The 27,228-nt window shown below is 41.6% G+C and overlaps 2 long non-coding RNA genes across 2 annotated transcripts in view; one reads left to right on the top strand and one right to left on the bottom strand.

The window, feature by feature from the left end:
- Positions 1–12,011, top strand: part of LOC112619517 — a 39,154-nt gene extending 27,143 nt beyond the window's left edge. Inside the window, exons 4-8 of the long non-coding RNA XR_003118240.1 lie at positions 9,339–9,624; positions 10,358–10,797; positions 10,960–11,017; positions 11,223–11,557; positions 11,818–12,011. This is a non-coding gene — a long non-coding RNA (uncharacterized LOC112619517). The remainder of the gene's footprint in view (positions 1–9,338; positions 9,625–10,357; positions 10,798–10,959; positions 11,018–11,222; positions 11,558–11,817) is intronic.
- A 9,689-nt stretch (positions 12,012–21,700) lies between these two features.
- On the bottom strand, positions 21,701–26,689 carry LOC112619685. The gene is made up of 3 exons (XR_003118272.1): positions 26,586–26,689; positions 25,841–26,039; positions 21,701–22,034 (listed from the first exon to the last, which is right to left on the bottom strand). It is a non-coding gene; the product is annotated as an uncharacterized LOC112619685 (long non-coding RNA).
- Between the last annotated feature and the right edge of the window lie 539 nt (positions 26,690–27,228).

Here is a 27,228-nt window from a genome sequence, read left to right on the forward strand (position 1 = left end):
ATAATCAACCGGCCAAGACTTGTGCAGAAAATGGACTGAAGAGGTCAGATGTACTGCCCATGGCTCTAATTAGACAACAAACAAATTCCCAAAACTTAACTCTCGTGAATTATTAGCAGATGATACTCTGGTTTCTTCCTCGGCAGCTAAGGCCAGTAGCACATTCCTAAGCCAGATAACATTGTGTTGTATTGCAGGACACTAACAAGGGCGTCAGAAATCATTCACAGACTCAAGACATTTCACCCACACAGACAGGGCCATAATGTAAGGCTCCCTGCCTGGTCAACTTTTATCAGCAACAAGCACTGCTTAAAACTCCGTGGAAAGGTCCTTAACAAGAGCTGTTGTCAAAGAATGCACTGTGTAGTGCCAAGGCCTTTGTCTTGGATTCATGCCTCCCACTAAAAAAACACATGGAACCCAACACTGAATTACTAATCTTTATTTTTCTCATTGATACAGGCATTGGTGACTCACTTCTCACTTAAGTCCAGACCCATTTGGATTGCCTGCAAAAAGGTCTTGGCAGTGACCTGAAAACACATGTAAATTAGCCAACCGATTCTAACCAGGACCTGCTGTCTGGTAATTCATCTCCATGTTCCAGACTTGTCCAACAAGCACCCCAAGCAACTTTGAGTTCCATCCTGCAACTCTCAGTCAGGCTCGAGAAAACCCCCAATTTTATCTGGGCATGGTGACACATGACTGTAATCCCAGCTACTTGGGAGGCTGAGGCGGTTGAATCGCTTGAACCCAGGAAGTGAAGGTTGCAGTGAGCTGAGATTGTGCCACTGCACTCCAGTCTGGGTAACAGAGTGAGACTGTCTCAAAAAAAAATTAAATTTAAATTTTTTTTTTAAAAAAGGCCCCAATGATGGCACTTAGCCTCTTTGACTCTATTTGACTCTTTGTAGCTTGACTCTAGTTTGTCAGCCTTAAGTGCAGACCTACATTTGCTTTATGCATTAAGATTGGCCACTTCTGAACGGAGACCAGAATCTATAAATTGTTAAAGGCAGAATCATTGTGTTTCTGTATCAGTCAGGAGAGTTAGACTGTACTGTAGTAACAAACAACCATCAGATCTCAGGTGACTTAAACCACCAAGGTTGATGTCTTGCTTATCCTCTATGCTCACGCAGGGTTAGTAGGAGCTCTGCTTTACCTCATCCTCCCTCGTCTACCGTAGTTGAACCATTGCATGTAGGGGCAAACACCCCTAACTCATGTCAAGAGCTTGGAGAAAATTCTGGACTCCTGGGGTCAGGCTCCCTAGGAAACAGATTCTGTGACAGGTGTTTGTGTATGGGAAGTTTGTTTGCCTGCTCTTGGGAACAGCACCTGTAAGGGAGTGAGGGAGCCGGAATGAGCAGAGAGAAGAGCTGAGCTGCAATGCAGAAGCAACAGAGGCCTCAGCCAATTCTACCAGGATGTTCTGGAGCTGACATAGGCCTTCTGAATTGTCCCAAACTGAGGCAAGGATCCTCAGCCTTTTATGCCAGAAGCTCCCTTCAGTGAGGGGCAATTCCTAGAAGGCTCAGATGTGAGCAGTCAGCAGCCAACATTCATGGCAGCCAAGGAAACGGGGGCCTTGGCGCTGAAAGGAGAAATCTGGGTGATACACCAGTGCATCCTCTACAGTCCATATCTTGCACTGATCAAATCTACTGGCTTTTTATAAGTCCAATCCACCTGGGAACAGCTCTTCTGGAATTCTGGTTGGTTTCTTCACCAATTACAAGATAAAGACTAGAGGGGTGGTGTATTCTCTGCATGGCGGTAGTTGGCCTCAAGGTCACTCATTTTATACTCTTCTTACTGTTGCCTTTGCTAGTCAAGGTGCCTAACCTGGTAGGATGACCCAAACCATCATCCCCAAGTTTCTGGTCATTTTGCTGTTCTCAAGCCATGGCTGCTACACTCACCAATTTACCATCAAAAGTAGGCAGGAGAGCACCAAGAAAAGCCCCCAACAGATCACCAGAGTGTCAACCTTATTCCACCCTGCCTTCACCGTGGAACAGCAGCCCTACCTCCCCCGACAATCAGGGTCAATCATCCTGGCTAGCATGGGGGCCTTGCCTTCTTGTCTTTTGGCAAAAGAAGCCCAAGGTGACTAGGAAGCCGCTAAGGCTTAAAGTCTGATGGGACACTTACCATGTCCCCCGGTGCGAGTGTTTCCCTCTGGGAAGCAGGCCCTTTGGACCCACAGAGCCTAATGTTGCAGCAATGACAAGCATTAATTGCCAAGTGTGACCCTGGGAATGCTGGTATGCAGGACCTTTCCCAACCTTACTCTTTGGTTCCTGGGCCCATGTATTCTTCCTACTGGGGATACCAACTCATATAAAAGTCTTTGATTTAGGGTGTTAACCACATCCTAAAGGAAGGAACCCTATCTTCACAGAGTGAAGTACCTCTTCCACGGTAGGTGCTCCCTAGTGGGCACTAACATGCATTGCAAAGGTCTTGACTCCATATGCCTGCTCCCGTAGGTCCAACTACATGCTCTGTCCCAGTCCCCAGTCTTACATTCTTTCCCTTTTCAGGCCCCTGGCCAACCGGCCTAGTCATTTTTCATAGCCCTGAGTTATATATTCCTGCTTCAGGCCATTTCTCTTCCCACACAAAGTGAATGACCGTGTGTTCAGTCTAATGAGAGGATTCCTCTTTACCATTGTTTTTTGGGACCACCCTGAACGGGACTACAGTGCCACAGCAGTCCAGTTTTGGCTAGCACCCCCAAACCAAGCTTATACTTCCTTGAACCAATCTCAGCCCTTTTTTCCCTCCATCAGCTTGGCTGTAAGGCACACTTCATGTGGCCACAGGTTTCATCTAAGGGAGAGACATTGATACAGCAGTGATAGATGCCATGGGGTCTGGGCTGTCTATTATTAGCACAGCTTACATTCACCCTCCGGCCCTGCTCACAGCTAATCCCAGATGTACTGTTTCCATTATCACGATTGCTGTTAGGCTTGCCAACTTTATGGCTTGGTAGGTTAGACACTACTTAGCTCGTGCTGGGTAGCTTTGGCCACATGGTCACTTGTCAGATGCTCCGTCTCTATTAGGGAAGCGGCATGCCGGGAGCTGTTTTCAAGTAGTGTTAAGGTCTCCTCTGCAGATGGCATGGCCTTGCTCCAGGACTCTGGGGTCTACAGTATGATTCTCTTATTGGAGCTTGCCATCAGCTTCACATGGTGAATTCTTCCACCACAGATAACTAATATCAATAGGGTCTGCCCAACCATTTGGCCCAAGCAATACGGCATTGCATCTTATACCTGCTGTGACTCAGAGCTGACAGCCTTCCATGTTACCTGGTAAATTGGTCAGAGCAATATCACTAAGTACCGCCTCTAGAATCTGAAGAGGCCTCCCAGGCATGGGGCTTCTTTCTTAATGGTAAGAGGTGAGATGCAATAACTTGTCGTTTATTTTCAGGGGATGTCGCTGCATGTCCAAAACCACTGGATCCCTAAATATTTTACTTATATGGCTGTGATACATCTTTTTCAGGCATTGTATCAGGTGGCACATGATGTTGATATGTGTCATTACTAGGGATGTTAACTTTGACCACTTGGTAGAGATAGTATCTTCAGTTTTCTCTTCTGTGAAGTTTCCGGTTTCCCCCAGTAATTAATAAGTATCAGATGAAGAGGTGCATTGATACTGGTACAAATATGCTCTTTACCATCATAGTTTACCCACTGATTTTCCTATTCATTGGTGATTGTTGCCAACGAAAATTACTACTGTGGTATTTGCCAGATGATGATTTTTCCATTTCCACCTTTCCATATGTATTAATTGAAATCTTCTATAAGGAAGAACTGTTCCTTCTCCCCTATTTCTTTATTTGATCAATTATTTCTATTTATATCACTAAATAGAATAAGTGAATGAATACAATTTATTACCATAATTGCCCAAACAATCCCAGATTTGGCCCTTGGGAGCTTTTTCAGGGTCCTTCCATCATTTTTTGAGCACTTCTTTAAAAGTAAACACAACTTATTGCAGTTGGTTAAGACCACTGTTTCTTTCCATTGCAACTTCTCCTCCATCATATTCTCACTGATGCCAGATAGTGTTGTATGTAGTGTCCATGGGCATTTGGGGTATTTGGTTAAGGGGAGGTTGAGTTGGCACATATTAATTTACATCTATTGAGATATAATTATGTATTTGGAAATCACTGCCACTTTCATGTATAGATGAGTTGTTATTAGCTGTCTCGTATAGGTTTTGGTTCTAATTTTGTTGTTGTTGTTGTTTTGAGATGGAGTCTGTCTCTCTTGCCCACGCTGGAGTGCAGTGGCACAATCTCGGCTCACTGCAACCTCTGACTCCTAGGTTGAAGTGATTCTCCTCTCTCAGCCTCCCTACTAGCTGGAATTACAGGCGTGAGCCACTGCGCCCAGCTAAGTTTTGTATTTTTAGTAGAGATGGAGTTTTACTATGTTGGCCAGGCTGGTCTCTAACTCCTGAACTCAGATGATCTGCCCACCTTGGCCTCCCAAAGTGCTGGGATTATAGGTGTGAGCCAACGTGCTCAACCGGCTGTCTGGTATAGGAATGGCTTCCAGGAATACTTCTGTTCAAAATGTATAGGACCCAAATTTCATTTTAACATGAATGTGTCTTATGGCACCCAGGTAATATTTGCAGGTAACATTTGGTCTACCATTATAAACTTGTTCAAGCCTTGACAGATAGATAACAACAATCTTTGAGAAAATGCAGGCCCCGCATGGTGGCTCACACCTGTAATCCCAGCACTTTGGGAGGCCAAGGTGGGCGGATCATGAGGTCAGGAGTTCAAGACCAGCCTGCCCAACATAGTGAAACCCTGTCTCTACTAAAAATACAAACATTAGCTGGGCGTGGTGGCGGGCGCCTGTAATCCCAGCTACCTGGGGGGCTGAGGCAGGGGAATTGCCGGGTGTGGTGGCACACACCTGTACTCCCAGCTACTCCAAAGGCTGAGGCAGGAGAATCACTTGAACCCGGGAGGCAGAGGTTGCAGTGAGCTGAGGCCACACCACTGCACTCCAGCCTGGGTGACAGGGTGAGACTCCATCTCAAAAAATAAAATAAAATAAAAATAAAATTTAAAAATGTATTTTTGAAGATTCGGAAGAGAAATTCAAAGACAAATAAGAAGCAAGGTGTTTACTTACAAGTTTATAAAGCTCAACAAGCCATTTCAATTCAATTTGGAAAGATGCTTTTGGAACATTTCAAGAAAAGAAATAAGAGAGTACAGACTCCCAATTTTGGCATTTATGATGGGTATAATCTTTTGTCATCTTTAAGTGTATTTATTCAGAAACTCAGAGAAATTTCAGAAAAAAAGTTAATGGAGCAAAAAAGAAATGAGATACATAGAAATTATTCAGACACCAAGGATAGAATTACAATAAAATATTGTTTAATCGCATCAAAAGCAGTAATTCAGTAAAAGGAAGAGATCACTTTCCAATAAAATAGTAGTGAATAGACTCCCGGATCATTTAATAGTCCAGTTAATGAAGAGAAGTGAATCATATGAACACACTGGAGAAAGATTTACATTTCCTACTGTCTCAATATGAACCTGGCACTTCTGAGGATAATATACAACTCATCTTGCATCTCCACAATGAGAATGTGGATGACTAACTGGTCAATGAATCGATGAGTAATTCTCAATTCAAAGAGTGTTTAAGGAGATAGCTACAGAAGTCTTGCAGTCATACAGGAAAGATACTTTGTTAAAAGTTTTCCCCAAATTTACAAAAACCCTAAACATTTAAGTGGCATATTTAATAAAGAGTTGTGAAGCTAAAAGAAACTTCTGAAAAAATCAAGAAGAAAATATTAATAATTTGAACCAAACATGCTAGACATCAGATTGAATTGTCTTCTCTCTGCAGAACTATTACAAAATTGTTGCCATTTGAAGAAGTGATCTAGAGAGTGTGTGACCCAGAAAAGTAGAAAAATAAATTTTAGTCATACGTCAAGCAGTTAATAAAACATTTTTCTGAATTTTGTGATATTCATGGTATTTATCAGCATTTTTAAGGTTTAAAATTTGTTGTGATTTCTTTAATCATTCTAAATAAATAGTGACTTTCAAATCTCACTTTGAGCTAGGTATGGTGAAGCGCACCTGCTAGTCCCAGCTACTTGGGAGGCTGAGGCGGGAGGATTGCTTGGGTCCAGGAACTCAAGGTTGCAGAAAGCCATGATAACACCATTGCAGTCCACTCTGGGTGACAGAGCGAGACCTCGACTCTAAAAAAAATTTTGTAAGCCTCACTTTGTATTCATAATTTGATATTCTTTTTCTTATAAAAGGTCCCCAAATTGTACAACTTTCAGGCCTCACAAAATCAGAATTTGCCTCTTCCCTGAGATCTCAGAAAGCACAAGTTCCCAAAAACATGCCCCACCCCCCCGACCTGGGGATCAGAGTCACGACTTTGCCCCCAGTGCATGCCGGCACATCACATGCAGGAAGCTGGTAGGGTCATGTCTTTCCCTCTTTCCCACAGGGGAGAGGAAATCCCAGCAAAACAGCTTGCAAATCTCCCACTGGGCAGTCAGGACCTCTACCCCTCACCTCCCACTCATTAGACATAAAAGGATTGCTGTGAGTATTTATGAATGTGTATCCAACAGGTCTGCAAGAAGTGAGATGCTCTGCGGCCAGTTTGAGTCTCCAAATGGAAACTGGTGGTGGTGGCAGCAGGGGGTGGGAGAAGAGGGTGATGACAAGAAATTGTATCAGGCAGAAGGGTTTATTAATATCAATATTTCTCACCATAATAGATGAGTGTCCTGGGGGCTCTGAGGGTCTGACAGTTTTCATTTGCTCCAGATGAAGGCCTCACAGGGCCTCTGCTTTTCCAGCCTGGGATAGATTTGCTGAAATCACAAATCCACAGCAGCCTCAAGACCATGGGTTTCTCTAAAATCACATGTTAGGCACAGGATTCAACAAAAACCACCCCAGTGTGGTGTTTCCATCTTTCTATCCCATCATTCTGTCTTTGGTTAGAGTGAAGCCTCGTTCTTCTCATCTTAACTCCTGTCTTGTTTCTTTTCCTAGAGTGCCCTTCTCCCACCTCTACCTTCCCCAACCATATCCTCCTTCAAGAACCAGTTCAGATAAAGCCTACTCAGGTAACACCCCTATAGCCCCAGCTCTCTCCGTGTGTCATGGTTGTCTTAGTCCTTTTAGGCTGCTGTCACGAAATACCATAGACTGAGTGGCTTACAAATAGCAGAAATTTATTTTTCACAGTTCTGGAGGCTAGGGCATCAAAGATCAAGGCACCAGCAAATTTAGAGTCTGGTGAGACCCACTTTCTCGTTCATAGCTGGCACCTTTTTTTTTTTTTCTGTATTCTCACATGGTGAACTGGGGAAATGGGCTCCCTTGGGTCTCTTTATAAGACTCTTTATAAGGGCACTAATCCCATTCAGGAGCCCTCCAGTCTCATGACCTAATTACCCCCTGAAAGATCTAACCTCCTAATCCCATCATCTTGGGAGCTAGGATTTTAACCCGAATTTTGGGAGAACATGATCATTTAGAACATAACATTGCTCTATCTACTCCTCTCCAAAAGGGCAACTCTTGCTCTATGCCTCAAACTATAGCTATTTTTGTACATAATTTATTGCTTTGGGACTGAAAAATTTGTAAGGGCAGGACCCAAGCCTGAGTCACCACTGTGTCCCCAGTGGGATCAGCAAAGTGTCTGTGCTTGGTAAATAAATATTAAATGATTGGTTCCATTGACTGTGAACCTTAATTTTTCTAGTGTGTACGAAGCACTCAGCCCAGGTACTGAGAAATAGCAGATGCTCAATAAATGGTTGCAATTTTTGTTTCTATAACGGCTTTCAATGCAGCTCTAAGATGAACTAGATCCAGAAGGGAAGGGACTACTGAGTTGTAGGGAGGAGTATTCTGAAGCTGGGCTGCCTCACTTTAAATCCTGCTCTGTTGCTTACTGACTATGTGGCCTTGGGCAAGTTATAACCTATTGGCACTATAGTTTCCTCCCTGTGAAAAGGGGCAATAATTCTGAGCTTTGTGGGGATTAAATGACAGCACATACAAAATACATGGAAGAGGATCTGGTAGCCTGTTTAAGTGCTACGTCAGCACTAATTATTACTGTTACTACTATGATTGTTATCTAGTGGCTTAGGAGTGCTGCTATCCATTTCTCAAAATCTCCCAGAATCCAGCCTCTCTTGGATTGGTGCTTGAAGGACTGTGGCCTAATTCCAGGCTATGACATTGGGATATAATAAAAAATATATATTTGTCCTGTTTCCACCCCTCCCCGTTTTCTGGCACATAGCTCATAAACCCCTTGTGATAAGTGGTAAGTGTCGCTCTGTGTGAGAGTGAGATGACCAAGGGCTGGAGGCTCCTGGACAGCCTTGGGGTGAGGACTGGTTGCCAGGGGAACTCACCATGTGGTTAGAGAGTTGGAACTTCCAGTCCCACTACTCCCTCCCCCGCCCCACTGCCTCTGCAACCAACCTCCAGGGAGGGGAAAGGGGGCTGAAGGTTGAGTTAATAACTAATAGCTATTGATGTAAACAATAAACCTCCATAAAACCCCAAAAGGACTGGGTTCAGAGAGCTTCCAGGTTGTTGAGCTTGTGGAGGTTCTGGGAGGGTCCACACCCAGAGAGGGCACGGAAGCGGACCCCTTCCCCACACCTTTCTCTTTGCATCTCTTCCATTTGACTCTTCCTGAGTCGTATACTTTGTAATGAGTGGAGTTTCCACCCAGCAACAATTCAACCGCGCTGCTTTACACATCTAGAATCCATCCAAAATTGTAAAGGTTTTGTGGCCCTACAGTGAAGGCGGGGAGAACATCTTCCAAGTAAGTAGAGTGTTTCCCTGAGTTCTGTGAGCCATTCTAGCAAATGATTAAACCCAATGAGGCAGCTGCAAGAAACTTCCATGTAGCCAGGTCAGAGAGAAGTTGCGGGTAACCTGGGGACCTACTATTCGTGATGGGTGTCTGAAGTGAGAAGCGGTCTTGTGGGACTGGGATCTTAACCTGTGTGGTCTGCACTAACTCTGGCTACTGTCAGAATTGAATTAAATTGTAATTCAATTACAATTAAATCAACAGAGAATTAGAGAATTGCTTGGTGTGGGGGAAAACCCCACATATTTTGGTGACCAAAACTGTTGTGAGAGTACCAAAGAGCATAAAGCAGTTTTTTTTCCTATACACAGACTATGTCTCTTTTCCTTGCCCCTCAAAAGGTGCTGCCTCCTCTTCTTCTCTCTTTAGCCAGCACAAGAGCACACAGGAGGCCAGCATAATCAAGAGTTGCAGCTGTCTGAAGAGCAGTCACGTAAAAGAGGAGAAGCTTCACCTTTGCTTTTTGAGGCACATCTTGAACCGGGATGGAAGTTACAGAGAGGCCAAAACCAGCTCAGTGAGCAGCACTGGTAACAGACCAGCCAAGCAACAGAAGGGGCTGTCCTGTGAAGAAGCACGCTCTCTGTCATGGGAGGTGCAAGCTGAACCCACACTACCTTTTGTCACGGTTGCTATGGAAAAGATTAAGAGCACTGTATTAATTATCTATTGCTACCTAACAGAATACCACACAATTTAGTAGCTTAAACAACACATTTTTATCATGTCACAATGTTTGGGGTCAGGGATTCTGGAGTGGCTTAGCTGGGTGGGGTCTCTGGGTTGGTCTCTCATGAGGCTCCAGTCTAGATGTTGGCTGGGGCTGCAGTCGTCTGTCAGCTTGGCTGGGGCTGGAGGATCTGCTTCCGGAATGGCCCACTCACATGGCTGTGGGAAAGAGGCCTCAGCCCCTCACCTTGTGGCTTCTCCATAGGGCTGCTTGAGTGTCTGCATGACATGGCAGCTGGCTCCCTGAAGAGCACATGATCCAAAAGAGAGAGCAAGACAGAAGCTCAGTGTCTTTAACAACATATCGTTGAAAGTCATATTCCACCATTTTCACTACATTCTACTGATAAGTGAGTCACTCAGAATAACCCACATTTAAAAGGAGAGGAATGAGGCTGCACTGAAGGGAGCACACTGCAAAGAATGTGTGGATTTATTTTAAAACCACAAGCCCCTTCAGTGCTGAGTTATTGTGATGCCTTATGCATTCCGAAGCCAAACATGGATGTGATTTTAATTATCAGTGATGCTAAGCTCTTCTGCTAATGTTACTAAAAAACACAGGAGTCTCTGCATTGTTCCATCCCCAGTAGGTAGCTTAAGATGCTCTATTTAATTCAGTACAATACAGATTTATTAACCATTCTCTCCGTCTCTAGGGCCTGGCAGTTCCCAACTCAAACCACTTCTTAGCTTCATTTGTTCTCATAATATAAGGATAGCCCTTCCTCCTCTGGAGGCCTGGGCATCAGCAGTCAGATGGCAGTGGAAGTGGAGAAATGGAATCCTGCTGGCGGCTCGGGAGACCTGCCCCCTGATGCTGCCGTGCACTGCAGATGTCCTTGATGAAGAAAATGAATGGAAGGTATTGGAAGGGAGCTGAAGCTCAACAAAGGACCACCTAATGAAAAAAGTCAGCAGTGGATTACTTGAGATCTTGAGCACCCTGCACTGTTATTTGTGTTTATAAACATGTCGAAAAGATGTTCCCTTCCTTCACTGTAGTGCCACAAAGCCTTTAACATATTGGGTCGTGTCTGGATTTGTAAGGAATTTTGGCTGAATTGTTATTGGGTGGATACAGTTTACATGTTTAAAGGTTAGTTTTGTTCAATAGTCAGATTCCTGTAGCCCAGGGGATGGGGTGGTGGCTACAGTGCAGAATGGTCTCAGCGGGACCATTGGTCTCAGTATGTACTGACAATGGTCTGAGACAATGGTCTCAGTATGTACAATGCAATGGCGTCTGTTTATCTTACAGCTGTCTTTCTCAATGGCAAAAGGACATACTGCTGTTATTGTCAGTGAGGGGCCAGGAGGTAAGAGAGAGATAAATGGTAACAGAAAGTGCTTCCTTAAGTGAAATTAGGGGAGTGCATATATGTGTGTGTGTGTGTGTATGTGTGTGCATATTTGGGGTTGGGGGGTGGTCAATGCATATTTAGTTAGCAAAAGTGCCAGGCTTACAGTATCTCTAAAGTTAATGCTCATAACGGCCATATAAAGTAGTAGTATTCTTTTCAGTTTAAATGATGAAACTCTGGGGATCAGCATAAAAAAAACCAACTACATTGCACGTAAGAATCAAGTAAATGAGCAGAGACAGCCCCTGGTTTACAAACACCTGACTTACACATTCCATCCTACAAGTAAATTCCTCATTCTTACTGCTGGAAGAACAATTGTTAGCAACCCAAAATTTCAGAGCTTTCAAAGAACTGTAATGAGGTAGCACAATGTGGGCAAAAAACCAGTGTTAATGGAGCAAGAAACTTCCAGTTCTGGCATTCACAGCATGACCTGAGCACGCGGATTCCCCTCTCTGAGTCACTGGTTTCTCACCTGCAAAAGAAAGCAGGGTGTGTGTGTCTATGGGAGTAGGGTGGGTGTTGGCTAAGCATGGGAGTCATCTGGGTGGCTTCATATACACAAAAAGGGTTCATCCCACCAGGTCGGGCTTTTGAATCCGAATCTTTGGGGTGAAGGTAGGGGCACCTATTCTGAGAAACTTCCTCTCCAGGGTTTGCAGTCACACAGCCCTTGGCACTCAGTGTTTGGGAATCGGGGACCTGATAATCTCTAAGGTGCCTCCAAGATCCAGCATTTAATTCCATTTTAGGACAGGGAAGGAGGAAGAAGCTGTGAGAGGCTGGAACAGTTGAGGGAGCGCTGACATGGTAAAGGCCACTTTGCTCACCATCACCAGACGCGCTGCCGAAACTTTCCACTTCATTTTCTCCCAAGACCTTACTCCTACTATGTGGAGACATATTTGAATAAAAAATTGGCCTCTTTTAAAAGTAAAAAATCCGAGCCAGCTTGAAGGGATTGTCTTTGGTCAAACCTGTATCAATTGGGGCATCAAAATAAAAAATGTTACTGATTTATTACAACCTACTGAATAGAACAGCAATTCATGAGTCTATGTTTATATAAATAAGTAAATAAGCTGAAGAGAAGGGAAAGTTCTCTTTTATAGTAGAAATCCATCTAATAGGTGTAGAAAAAAATGATAAGGTTAGAAAATCACCATTTGGTCACCATCGTAGTAATCATGGATTCAGCTAAAAATCATCAATGGATGCTGGAACAAATGAGTGAAAGTTTAATGAGGGTCAGAATATTTATACGGTCTCACAGTGATTCCCTATACAATTCTTACTAATTACTGACAAAATATTTACTAACTTTATGAGAAACCTGGCAAAAACCATCTTCACCTAGTGACAGAAGCTAACAGCACTGCTTGGGTCAAGTGGGCTGTGTGTGCCACCCGATAGGATGCACCGAGGACATGGCACTGCTTCCGTGGCTTTCCTGCCAGACATATGTGAAGAGCCCAGTCTCAGGACCAAGACAGGAGACATAACAAGTGAATGCATTGTGTGGTTGTGTATTGCATCTCAAACCAGAAAGGAAAGGGGGTAAAGAAAAGATGGCATTGTTGTTGTTATTTCTTTCTTTATTTATTTTCTCTAGAGAAAGACAGAGTCTTGCTCTGTCACCCAGGCTGGAGTGCAGTGGTGTGAATTTAGCTCACTGCCACCTCCACCTCCCAGGTTCCAGTGATTCTCCTGCCTCAATTTCCCAAGTAGCTGAGACTACAGGCATGCACCACCATGCCCGGCTAATTTTTGTATTTTTAGTAGACAGGGGTTTCACCATGTTGGCTAGGCTGGTCTCGAACTCCTGGTCTCAGGTGATCCCCCCACCTCAGCCTCCCAAAGTGCTGGGATTACAGGCGTGAACCACTGAGCCCAGCCTTCTCGTTGTATTTCTATAAAATATATTATTTGGATAATCAGCAAAAGTTGAGTGAAGACTGTAGATTAGAGAAGTGTGCTGTGTAAACATTAAGGTACTGATTTTGGCCAAGTGTATTGAGGCTATGTAAGAGAGTGTTCTTGTTCTTAGGAGATTGTCTCAGTCCATTTTCAGCTGCTGTTACTGAATGCCAGAGACTGGGTAATTCATAAAGAAAAGAAATGTATTTCTCATAGTCCTGGAGGTTGGGAATTTCAAGGTGTAGGGACCACATGTGGTGAGGGCCTTCTTGCTGGTGGGGACTCTGCAGAGTCCGGAAGTGGTGCGGGGCATCACATGGCATGGAGGCAAGTACATGCGTGTCAGCACAAGTCTGTCTTCCTGTCTTTATAAAGCTACCAGTCCCATCAAGGGGGCCCAGCCCTGATGACTTTATCTAATCCTAATTACTTAGACTCCACCTCCAATCAACATATGAATTTTAATTGGATTTCCTGCCTTCTTATTACCATCACAACGGCAACTAAATTTCAACATATGAATTGGGGGGTGGGAGGCACATTCAAACCACAGCAGAGATGCACACTGAAGTATTTGGGGATATGCTTGCAACTTAGTTCTGAATGGTTCCGAATAATAAATATGCGTGTGTACGTATGAGTGTGTACGTGTGAAGAGAGAGAATAACACTGATATACTTTAGAAGAGAGTATCTAGAAAATCTCTTTTGTAACTTTTCCATAAGTGTGAAATTATTCTTTTTTTAAGGTTGAAAAAAAATTTTAAATCAAATACCCTTAGGTGGGGTTTTGGGTCATCAGTCATTTATATCTTACTGTGAATCAGTCTGATCAGATTCCTTCCATTTTAATGAGATCTTGAAACACGTTTGGGGTTAGAATAGTCAGGCAAAATAGCGGTGCTACCATGGGAAACCTAAAAGTCATAAAAATACACAGAAGTAAAGGACAAGGACCCAAGAAGAAGGTAGAAGAGAAATTCAGAAAATGAGGCAAGAGTGAGTAGTAATCCACAAATTTGCCTGGAGCTGAGAAGACATCAGCCTGACTTCCCTTTCTCAGTCACGCTGTTCTCAAACTGGGCTGCAAATGAGAATCAGCCGGGGTGCCTAAACCCACCTCTGCACAGTTAAATTAGAACCCTGGTGGGGAGACTGAGCGTTGGTGTGTTTTGGAAGCACCCAGGTGACTCCAATGTGCAGCCACAGTGAAGTGCCTCTGAGCTGCCCCGTGGAGTGAACAGAGCACTTGTTCAACCAATTAGGATGGCTTCCCATTGGGCCTTCCTACTGCCAAATGCCTGTGGTTAATTTATTAAGATAATTTAATACATTAAATGCCTGTCTCCCTCTGACTCAATCTTCACAGGATCACTAGGCTGTTCTTTCTAAAGCATAGGTCTAATCATGCCAGTCTCCCATTCAGAAACCTTTCCTGGATTTCTAATGTCCTGGTCCTTACATGTGAGGCTTCCCACGCTATTCTCCTCTTTAAACTTCCACAACTTTATTTTCACTGTTTTCAGTGACACTATTTTGTCCTCAGTTCCCCAGCCCCGACATATGCTTTCTCCTGCCTCCATACCAACGTCCACCTTGCCCCATCACCTGGCCAGTCCCTCCTTCTTGCTTCTAATCTTAGACCCTCAAAGTCCTCTCATATTCTCATGTCAAATGCCACTTCCTTCATGAACTTCCCTTGGATTATTCCAGTTGGATTTAACCTCCTTTCCAGAACTTTTTGTACCTCTCCAATAGTACACAATTATAATCTGCTTTGTTTTATCGCTATTTGGTTATAAGGCTGCTTCATCCAGTAAATCGTAAAATTACCCAAAGGTGAGGATGGAGCCTAGAATGATGGAAAGGGCTAGAGCTTTGGAAGGTGGTTGTTGTGGGTTTAAAAATGTCTTCACAAATTATTTTATATGCCTTCCTTCAAGATGTAGAGCTTAATTCTCTCCTACGCCAATTTGAGTGTGCACTGGACTTAGTGACTCATGTTTGTTTGTTTGTTTCTGAGACGGAATCTTGCTCTGTCACCCAGGCTGGAGTGCAGTGGTGTGATCTCAGCTCACTGCAACCTCTGCCTCCTGGGTTCGAGCTATTCTCCTGCCTCAGTCTCCTGAGTAGATGGGATTACAGGCACCTACAACCACACCTGGCTAATTTTTGTATTTTTAGTAGAGACGGGGTTGCCCCATGTTGGCCAGGCTGGTATCGAACTCCTGACCTCAGGTGATCCACCCGCCTTGGCCTCCCAAAGTGCTAGGATTACAGGCATGAGTTACTGTGCGCCTGGCTTTAGTGATTCATTTCTAACAAATAGAATAAGGCAGAAGAGACAGTGTGACTTTTAGACTAGGTCATAAAAAGGATGGTGACTTCCTCCTTGCTTTGCCTCCCTTGATGAGTGGATGTAGGCGATTCCAGCTGCCGTGTCATGAGCAGACCCAGGCTGCCCACGAAGAGGCCCTGTGGTCTCTGGCCAACAGGCAGAAGTAAGCCATCTTGCCGTGAAGCTTTCAGCCTCAGTCAAGCCTTCACTCCTGTAAGGCTGGGACTGTGTGAGTGAGGCACCAGGCCATTTTTTGGGGGGGAAGACCTTATAAGTATTGGCCCCACTAAGTTCCATTAAATGAGATTATTCACAAATGTGACATTTCAGGCAAGGCCTTGCTTGTATATTTGATTTTCCCAATTATATTCTGGTTTTTTTAAAAGACAGCTTTTTACTGAACATATACAAACAAGCATATTGACGTGAAAAGAGAGGACACTTAAAAATTTCTAATTTCAGAGGAATCGATGAGAATCAGGTATCATTTTAAAATGTTACATTTCAGTATAAAAGAGCAGAGTCAGGCAGGGCACTGCGGCTCACGCTTGTGATCCCAGCACTTTGGGAGGCCGAGGCAGGTGGATTGCTTGAGGTCAGGAGTTTGAGACCAGCCTGACCAAGAGAGTGAAATCTCACCTCTACTAAAAATACAAAAATTAGCCGAGCGTGGTGGCAGGTGCCTGTAGTCCCAGCTACTCGGGAGGCTGAGGCAGGAGAATTGCTTGAACCCGGGAGGCAGAGGTTGCAGTGAGCCAAGAGCCCACCACTACACTCCAGCTGGGCAACAGAGCGAAACTCTGTCTCAAAAAACAAAACAAAACAAAAACAAAAACAAAAAGAAAGAGCAGAGTCTACTAAATCATTACGGATTACAGAGAGGTTAAGAAGATAAAGAAAGTGCTTGTTTGCTTTTAAATATGGAAAAGAGAACATTTAAACATCAATAGTATTCTCTATCAATAAATGCAATAAGATTTTCCTCATCAGTTTATTCAGTCCAGTATAAGTATTCCTGTTTCACCAGATTTTGAGTTAGCAATCTCACGAGCCCATATGCTCTTGGAATGAAAATAGTTCTGTAAATTCTGACCCAGCCCACTGGTATGGTCTGAGAGTGTCTCAGAATGCATCAGAAGCCTGCACCCAAACTCTATTGTCTGAGGTGTCAATAGTTTGAAGTATATGGTGCAGTCCATTTCTGTGGGGCTTTGAGGTGGTTCTTCTTTGTTGGAGACACAAACTCAGACCTGTAGCTGAGAGCAGAATCTTCAGGCAAGCATCAGAGTAAATAGTAAAAACAACAAACAAAAACAAAAACAAAAAAACCACAAACCTATCTTAAATGATAGAGAAAATGGAAAGTGTCTGTGGGTAATTTATTAAAATAATTTTCTAAAGTAAAGGTCTAATGAGAGTTAATAATAAGAATAATGTAACTGACAGAGAAATTTGAGTGCTTCTGTGGCACACATAACAAGATGATAAAGCCATTCTGAGATAAACTTTCAGACAATATGTCTCTAAGAATAATGATTAGGCCTGTTTTTAGAGAAGTCAGTGAATGTTACATCTGATTTGTAGAATAGGAGAACATAATTTTAGAGAGGAAAAAACCTTGAGATATAATAACTGAGACATAATATAATAATATACTAAGATTACAGCAAGCATACACTAAGAAAACATCAAGAATAAAAAGAGATTCAGTAATTTTGGCATAGGTCCTAGACGTCTGTAGTTTTAAATAACTCCATAAGTAAGTTTGAGGTGCATCCCCAGTTGAAAATCAGGCCGGGCGCGGTGACTCACTCCTGTAATCCCAGCACTTTGGGAGGCTGATCACTTGAGGTCAGGAGTTTGAGACCAGCCTGGCCAACATGGTGAAACCCCATCTCTATTAAAAATACAAAAATTAGCCGGGTGTGGTGGCACCAGGCTGTAATCCCAGCTACTAGGGAGGCTGAGGTAGGAGAATCTCTTGAACCTGGGAGGCGGAGCTTGCAGTGAGCCAAGATCACCCCACTGCACTCCAGCCTGGGCAACACAGCGAGACTCCGTCTCAAAAAAAAAAAAAAAAAAAGTAAAAAAGAAAATCAGTGGCATAGAATATGTTAAATTCAAATTAAAGAATTAAGTCTGTGATGAAGTTCATATTTTAAATATTAATGGAAATTATGACTAATAGCATACAGTTGTTGTCTAGTATCATCAGGCAAAGTAACACAAAGATTCTGGTGAATATGGAAAAAATCCACAGAGTTTAGGTCAACGTTTCCTCTGAAGTTAAAACATAGAATGCAAGGGCACTGACAAATCTCCAGGGACTTTCCAGAACCATATAATTTCTGAAATCATTATGTTAATAAAATATTTTAACTACCCAAATTTAACTGAATGTCTCTTCTGATTTGACAACTTTTTCCATGAAACTTTATAATAGTAACATATCAAAAACGCTAATTATCTCTAGCACCTCTCTTCTTATAAAGTGAAAAAACAAATCTTTGCAATTTTCCAGGGACCCTCTGGGAAATCTCAAAATGGATTTTGATGTAAAAGATATCCTGAAATATTCTTTTTTTACCTTATGTGTTTCTATATTTGGATTTGGTTTTGAGAAGGTAAAAATCAAAAAGTTACCAGAAGAGATTTGGACATTTGATTAACATATGATTATGGGTGCCTGAAAATGATATTTAGTTATCTATTTAATCAAAATAGCATTTTTTTAAATGTAGAAAGTAACATGATTGTAAAGAATATATAAGTTCTTTTATAACTTGATACTTTTTTCTTGAATAATCAAGGATGTAACAAAGCTAACATAAAGAAGCTTTGTTATTAGGCAGATTTTACAGAAAGTGAGGAATAACATTTCATTTTGTTGGCAAAGAAATTAATGAGTAAATCAAGGAAGCACTTCCACTAAAGTAGACCAGACTTCACTAAAATGTCAACACATTTCATAGCTTCCTTTAAGAATCAAGTATACAAACCAAGGCAAGTAAAATTCACCTGCCTAGTGTCCTTTACTATGCTCCTTCATATTTTGGGACAATCTGACACTTTAGGAGAGATCCCAGGGTTCCATGAGGTCAAAACTAACTTCATAATAATTATATGAAGATGCTATTTCTGTTAACATGCAGTGTGTTCCACAGTATCTTCAAATGAATTGAAGTGTTTCAAAGTTTCCTCAATTTTAATTTCAAATTCAATAAGTATTGGTAGTTATCACCCACAATGAGCTTTGGGCTTCTGTTTAAAATAATTTTAGCAGTGTAAGGGGGTCCTGAGACCAAAAATTTGAAAGCTGCTGCTCTAAATCAACTGCCTTTACATGGTTCTGTGTTCTCAATAGGTAAATCCAGAAACCAAGGGAGGCGATTAGGAGTTGCCCCGCTTCCATCAGTACCACCAACCCACTTGTGAAATTTGTATTTCCTACTTCTATAATTCTCAACTTTATGGGTTTAGAGGTTCTGGTTTTCAGACAAAAAAAAAATGCTTCCACCAGGAGACCCAGGAAGGCTCCCATTAAATGTTAGCTATGGCTATCAGTGGGTCACGTTTGACTCCGTGTGCCAACAGTAAGCAAGGAGAGGAGCCAGCATCCTGGCTCTATCATAAGGAGGAGATAGAGCTGCTGTTACCCAATGGGAGCAATTTTGGTAATGAATGGAAGTGCAGTAGTCATGGCTATGAAGCTCAGGCCCCTCAGAGATCAAAGTCTGGTCACCACATCAGGTCAGCCACCTGGACCAACAAAGTTACCACCCGTGGACAAGGGGATCTGGAATAGTACTTGACGGGGAGCTGATGAATGTCAGTTGCAACCTCTATATGAGCTGCAGTGGCGAGGCTGTAGTTCCTCCCCTTCCTTTTTCTTATAAGTTTCTCCAAGAGAAATGACCAACCGAGATTCTGGAGGAAATGTTCTCAGAACTTAATCTACGAAGCAAATGGATCCAAGTGGCACCAAGTAGAGCTGCCATGGTGCTCCTCCAGGGCCTTCTCCAGGGATGAGGCACTAAATATCCGAATTGTTGATGGCCTCTCTAAGAAATGGGGACTCTGGCTGAATCCTTCTTCAAGAATTACCCTCAACTCAAGATAGCAGTTCTTGATCCAGCCCAGGATCATGACCTCTTCCTGGAAGCAACCTGGTGAGGAGGATTATGAATGCCCAGCCCCATTGCCTCAAGGCAGGACAACTCGAAAAGACCATTCCAGCTTCAGTGATCCCCTGTGACAGAATGAGACCTTTGTTGTGGCTAGAACACAGTTCAAACTCTCCCTCAGCCCAGTGCTATGTCTTTACTTCCTTGCGGGAATTGAACCTGAGAACACCACCCAGTAAACTTCCCCACACAAATTTTTTATCTCGAATTATTTTCCTGAGGACTTGATTTAAAGTAAGTCCTATTCCCTAACCTATTCCATTTAAGTTCCACACATGCTTCAAAATTATATATTTGACTTAAAACTTACATAGATCAATATGTCCTAAAATTAGGATCTGGGGAAGCATAAGGAAAAATTTTTAAAAAGTCTGTGTTAAGGTAAATTTGGGAAACGCTTGGTTAATTAAAAGCAAATTTCTTTACAACGGAACTTATCAGGTCTTTAAATATACTGATTGGAGAGTAAGTCTCCAAGAAGAATCCCCTCTAGTAAACAAATTCTTCCCAAAGTTTTCTGACAATGGATTGAAAATTTTTCTTTCATTCACTTATTTTTGTTGTGTATCTATTAACATCTCCTAGAAGCATTTCCTAGAGGGCACAGTTTGGGAAATACTAGTCCACATTTACAGACACTTAATTAGCAAATTATTTGGCATCTTTAAAAATTAAAATGGTTTTGGAGGATGCCCTTTATACGTGTAAGTCACTTAAAAAAGCTCTTCAAGGAAATTAGAGCTGATGCCTACATTCGCTCTCAACAAATTAATCAGTAACAGACAGAGATATTGAAAAATCAATTCACTAAATTATCTGAACTGCCTCAAAATTGGAGTCATTATTTTGAAAAGCTAGCCCCACCAAGACTTTAACTGTAAGAGTGTATAAAGATGTCCCCTGAGAATAATTGTACTGAGCCAGTTGAGGGGGTTCGTTCAATAATTCATGAAGGCTCCATGCATCCTTGGCCCCAGGTGCCCTTTAGCAAAATAAACTCCAACAGGCTTCTTCCTATATCAGCTGCTGTGGCTCTTGCCAAGTGAACTGAGTGGCACCATCCTGATGACCTCACCCAAAATGATGAGCCCATGAATTGACTAAATATAAGAAAGGCTAAACACCACGCCCTAGCAGGTTGGCATGAATCTTTTCCCAGTTGAAGCACTTCATTTGGATGGTGGCCACCTGACTCAGTCAAATTCTCTATTTTAGGAAGTATAAATGCCAGGGACAGATCTCTCAAGCTAAGGTTGTAACCTAAACAACCCTGAGCGTTCGTTCTTAGGGTTTTGTTCTGGTTTCCTATGAAATTTGTTGTACTTTTTTGTCATAGCAGCAGTTGGATCCAGATTAAGCAGGCAGCTAGGGAGATGGCTTTTCTTGTTACCCTACCAATCCTGTAAATCTTTGCGTAAATTCCTTACACCAAAGGGGTTCTTTGCAAGCATAAAAGAGTGATTCCTATTAACAGTGAAGTTGCAAGAGGCTCTCAGGGGAAGTAAGAACTAGATTAACATGTCACTGGGTAGAGCAAGGTGAGAATATCCACATCTTACTGTGAAAAGATAGTAGGTTTACCGCAGAGGAGCAGTTCATTAAGCTCTCATATTTTGGTCTCAGGATCCAGGTGAGTTGCCCACCAAGAATGAGGCTTTGAGGCAGTGACAGAGGCCATTTCACAGGTTATGGAGAAGTGTCCAGGTAAGGGTAAGTAGGCTGCTTCTCATGACTCAAAGTAACTTCTGTTGGGCAAGGAATTGACTCTGGTCTGAGACTGCACTGCTCCAGCTGGATAAGGAAACTTTGACAACTTTCGGAATGTACTATTTCCCGATGATTTTTCTTCTTGCGGAGAGTTGTAGAACAAGATCACAAACTGATTAACTTCAGAACTTAAGTGGAAGCTGAGTTCCTAGACACAACAAATGTCTACAGCCAATGTTATAGCCCTAATTGTCATAAACAAAGATTGTAAAAACTGGAGTGATACCTGGGAAGGCTTAGATGAGCCCATGATTAGAAGATCCACAACATAGCTGGAGTTACTTCGGATAACTCCGCACCATCCCTCTCATTTCCATTGGATGTAAGTGTAGATTCATCCAGGGTACTATGTAAACGTCAGGCCAGGGAAGAGAAAAACTACATTCAGAATTCATTGCAGGACTGTTGACAGAGATAGACAACCAGATTTGTTGGCGGGTGGTGGGGGTGGGGGCATGGAGGGAGGATATGTAGATCTGGTCATTAAGATCACCTGATTGAGTGACAGCATGGTAGGATGGAGCTGATTTTAAAGCTCTAACGCCGATGGCTAAGGTGGGCTTTAATATGTGCTTGTCTGGCTAATGACAACAAGGACCCAGCTCTGTCCCACACTGCACAGCACGAAGGAGCCAGGCTGCTGTTGGCTTAACGTAGGGTAACACTTCTCAAATCGGAGTTCCCAGTTGTTAAAGGCAATAGTTTAGATAACTCTTAAAAATTCTGGAGGTCTCCCAAAAAGTTTTTGTTTATGTGGGTGGTATCTAGAAAAAATTAAAATATTTATTAATTCATTTAGTAAATGATAATTGTCCTTGAGGAAAGGGCCCTCAGCAGATATCAAATAATAATATCATGTATTTAATAAATTAATCTGATATCTTCTGCAGCTATCAAATGATAATAATATTATGGCAAGGAGTTATCTGAAGTAACTGCAGCTGTGTTGGGGATCTTCTAAACATAGGCTCATCCAGGCCTTCCCAGATATCACTCTAGTTTGCACAATCTTTGTTTATGCCAATTAGGGCCATGACATTGACTGTAGACTCTTGGTGTGTCTAGGAATTCAGCTTCCACTTAAGTTGTATCTATTGATATTCCCATATTAGCAATTAAAGCTAAGGGAAATTTAAATATTTATTAATTAAATTAATTAATATTTAGTAATTTATTTATTTGATTTATTAAATATATAATATTATTTGATATCTGCTGAGGTTATCAAATAATGGATGAATAATTTAATAATAATAAAAGCCCATTATATGTTACAATAAATAACATATTTTACCAGAAAACCCCTGCATTTTTACTAAATCAAAAACTTGGTAAGAACGACAGTGTTTTATATTCTTACAAATCTCGTTAATGTGTGGCTTGAATCAAAGACACCTGGATTCTCATATTTGCTTCTGCATTCAATCTGTGAAATATGTTGTTTAGTTGAAATATACGAGGAATATCTGGCCTCACATAGATATGTAATAGGGTAAAAATATGAGTGTTTTAAAAGCCTTTTCAGATAATTGTGGATATTTCTTAACACTTCTTCAAAATTTGACAAGTGATAGTTTCTTAAAAGTTAATTACAATACAGTCTGAAACCATGCCAATAAACTTTTCATACTCTGTTACATTAAAATCCATTTGTCTATCCTGCACTTTGAATAGATCTTTTACTGTGCATGATTTTGTAACAATATGCATTGGTCAATAGGAAAATATTGGTTTATTGAGTTACATAAATCTTCCAAATAGTGACACATTTCCTTATAGTGTATAAAAAGATAAATTCATTAATATCCCTACCATCTTATCAGAAACGTTTTTAAATATTTAGAAACTATTAAACTTATGGGTATAAGTTTTCTAATTTTTACTTGAAAACTTGCATTTTATCATTTGCTAAAACTATTGCGAGTTGTTTTCCCTAAACTATTGGGCTCACTTAACGCATCTCTGGGAAAGCTGTGTGCCAAACACCTAAGTCTGAGCAACCATCGTGTGTATTAGTCGTTCTTAAGAGTAAATATGGTATTCAGTGAAAAAAAGCAGCTGCTTTAGCTCCGTAACTCAATTTCACAAGTGATTGTCCTCAAGACAGTATCTGAACTTTAGTATGCAGCAGAAGTGGTTTGCATGTAATTCCCATTTTGTCGCTTAGAATATTATAAAGTTGTATATTTTTACTGCTTCATCATGGACATTAAATGAAATTGGCTTTTTAGTTTTCCTTTTTTTTTTTTTTTTTTTTTTTGAGATGGAGTCTTGACCTGTCGCCCAGGCTGGAGTGCAGTGGGGTAATCTCAGCTCACTGTAACCTCCACCTCCCAGGTTCAAGCGATTCTCCTGCCTCAGCCTCCCTAGTAGCTGGGATTACAGGTGGGTGCCACTACGCCCAGCTAATTTTTGTATTTTTAATAGAGGCAGGGTTTCACCGTGTTGGTCAGGCTGGTCTTGAACTCCTGACCTCATGATCCTTCCGCCTCAGCCTCCCAAAGTGCTGAGATGACTTTTTTTTTTTTTTTTCTTTGCAGAAAATGTATGACGATGAAGAACATAATGCCTCCTGGAACAGTTTGGTGTCATGTTCAGATTCCATCTGTTTCACCCATTGCTATGGTCTGAACATTGGTGTCCCCCAAAAATTCATAAGTTGAAACCTAATACCCCATGTGATAGTATTAAGAGTTGGGGACTTCAGGAAATCAGTAAGCCATAAGAACTGCCCACTTCATGATTAGAATTCACATCCTTATAAAAGAGGTTGAAGAGAGCTGCTTTGCTCCTTCTGCCATGGGTGCCGTGGGAGGGTACAGCTCAAAGTTTCTGTCCTTGGGGAATGCGCCCTCAGCAGACATCAACTCTGCCAGAGCCTTCATCTTGTACTTCAGATTAACTGCAAGCAGATCTGTGAGCCATAAATTTTTGTTGTTTATAAAGTACTCAATCTACGGTATTTTGTTATAGTAACCTGACAAACTAAAACACCCAGTATTGCTTTTGCATCCTCAGTGCAAATGTCAACAGAATGCAAAAGGCACATAACATCTTGGTTTTACTGCAAACCACGTAGACCCTAGTAACAGGACTCAGGAACCCCAAGGGATCCACAGACCACACTTTGAGAATCACTTATGTAAGGACACTTTGAGGTTTCCTGAGAATTTATAAATTTTGTGTAATCATCTTTATGATAAACTAAAATACGTGTGTACAAACACACTGTAGGCCACCTCCCAGTTTGAACAGTGCCACATGCCTAAAGGCCCACATGACATGGTGTCTGGCTCTGTGGGCATCACATTTGGAAGCAGTGCAAATAGGAAAGTGCATGGAAATACAAGGAGATTGAACTGATAAGAAACTGGGCTGTGGCAACCCAGACCACATTCATGGAAGAGGAGCTTATTTCATGGCTCCCAACTTATTAGCAGTAGGGATATTTGAAAATATTCAATTAAAAATTTTTCCACTTCTAAGACCAGAAATCTAATGGAATTAGATGCTCATTTTTTGTGCCCATTTTAGATATTTTAAATAATTTAGATAAATTAGGTAATTAGATGCCCAATTTAGATAATGTTGTAAGAGTCCTTACCTGCAGATAGCGAAACAGCTGATGGAGTTAGAAAGAAGCACCTCATTAAAACTGGTAGTTGAGATCAGAACTATGAGTTCTGGTTATCCCAAACTGAGAAACAAAGTCTTTTAACAATATAATTTTAGGCTAGATGTGGTGGTTCACGCCTGTAATCCCAGCATTTTGGGAGGCCAAAGTGGGAGGATGGCTTGAGCCCAGGAGTTCCAGACCAGGGTTATAGTGAGAGCCCATCTCTACAAAAAAGTTTTAAAAATTAGCTGAGCATGGTGGCATGTGCGTGTTGTCCCAATTACTCCAGAGGCTGAGGCAGGAGGATCACTTGAGCTCAGGAGTTCAAGGCTGCAGTGGACTATGATTTATATATATATATATATATATATATATATAAATTATATATATATAATATATAATATATAAATATATATTAAATTATATATATATAATTTTACATACAGCATTCTCTGTATAAGTGTTACTAAATTTAAAATGCGGAAATACAATCAGTAAAAAACTAACATTAAGAACTTTCTACTGTTTCAACACTGGCAATTTGCTTTCCACAAGACATTGCCACATTAAGTTAATGTTGCCGCTTTTATTTTGATCAGTGTTGTAGTTTGTTTGTATTTAATCTAGAAAGTTTATTTGAACTTTATAACTGAACAAAAACCATAGGCATATACTTTTTTTACTTGTACTGTGAGATTATAATACAAATAATTTGAGTCCACACTGGTGATCCGTGAGAATTATCGGCCCTCTAGAATGAGCGCACATAGGACTCTCTGATGATGTAGAGAATGAGAAGGTTGCTAATGGCAAGAATGAGAACGGCATGGTGGCTGGTAGGCATTTTGTGGACCAGAATGCTCCCTGACAGTGCCCCAAGGGTTTTTCTATTTCACTGATAGCAAATTTTAGGCAGATGGGAAGGGCCCCTGCAGATTCAAAGGTACAGCTCACAGTCAACAGTGCTCTTGGGAGGAGTTGGAGATGGGCAAGCAAAGGCAGCCACTGTTACTAGGAGAAGCCAAATGGGGTGGTATTCCAGGGGCTTGAGAGCAGTGACCAATGTGTGGTGGTGTCCCTCTTACAGGTGGATGACTCAGATCCAGGCAGGCCGACCCTTCGCCAAGAGCCAGGGCAAGAATTCAAGCAGAACCTGCGTATCATATGCTTACATTTAACAGTTTTAAATCACAAAGAGTTGAACAGCATGTTTTCTATCCTCCCTCCTTGACAAATATATCTTCATAATGATTAGATAGAAAAATACGTGTAAAGTCCAAAGTTTCTAATTGACTGAAAGCTGGCAAAACATCAAAGATGACTGAACAAAATTATTATCCCATGTGCTGGGAGTTCTGTTGATGGACCTGTGGTGTTTGGATTAATAATCAATTAAGATATTAACAATTCATAAATTATATGCTTTTTTATAAAATTTACCTTTTCCTTTATTCTGGCAAAATCAGTAACTACGTTATGATACAATTTTCATGAATTTGTGTTCTAGGGAAGGTAATGGTCTCAAGCTGCATTTACAATATGATATACATATATAATATGATATCATCATACTATATATGATATGATATATAAATATGATATGATATAGGATATGATATGATAGCCATGAAATAAATGTGGCTGTTTCAATTTAAATTATAGAAAATTTAAAATTTAGTTCCCCAGTTGTACCAGTCACCTTTCAGATACTCAGTAGTCACAAGTGGCTAGTGGTTACTGTATAGGACAGTGTAGATATAGAGCATTTTCATCATTGCTTAAAGTTCTACAGTCATGCACCAAATAATGATGTTTCAGTCAATGACAGACCACAGAGACAATGGTGGTCCCATTGGATTCTAACGGAGCTGAAAAATTCCTATTACCTAGTGATAGGGCAGCAATGGTAACATCATAGTGCAATGCATGACTTACATGTATGTGGTTATGCTGGTGTAAACAAATTGCGCTGCCAGTTGTATAATAAAAGTATAGCACATCCAGTTATGTATAGTACGTAACACTTGATAATAAATGACTATGGTACTGGTTTATGTATCTACTATCCTTTTTGCTGTTGTTTTAGTCTACTCTTTCTACTTATAAAAAAAAAAAAGTTGAAAGAGTAGACTAAAACAACAGCAAAAAAAGCCGGGCGAGGTGGCGGGCGCCTGTAGTCCCAGCTACTCGGGAGGCTGAGGCAGGAGAATGGCGTAAACCCAGGAAGCGGAGCTTGCAGTGAGCTGAGATCGTGCCACTGCACTCCAGCCTGGGCGACAGAAAGGATTCGAGAAGAAGGCATTGTTTTCAGAGGAGATGACAGCTCCGTGCTTGTTATTGCC

Source organism: Theropithecus gelada, chromosome 2 (genome assembly GCF_003255815.1).
Source record: "Theropithecus gelada isolate Dixy chromosome 2, Tgel_1.0, whole genome shotgun sequence".
NCBI lineage: Eukaryota > Metazoa > Chordata > Mammalia > Primates > Cercopithecidae > Theropithecus > Theropithecus gelada.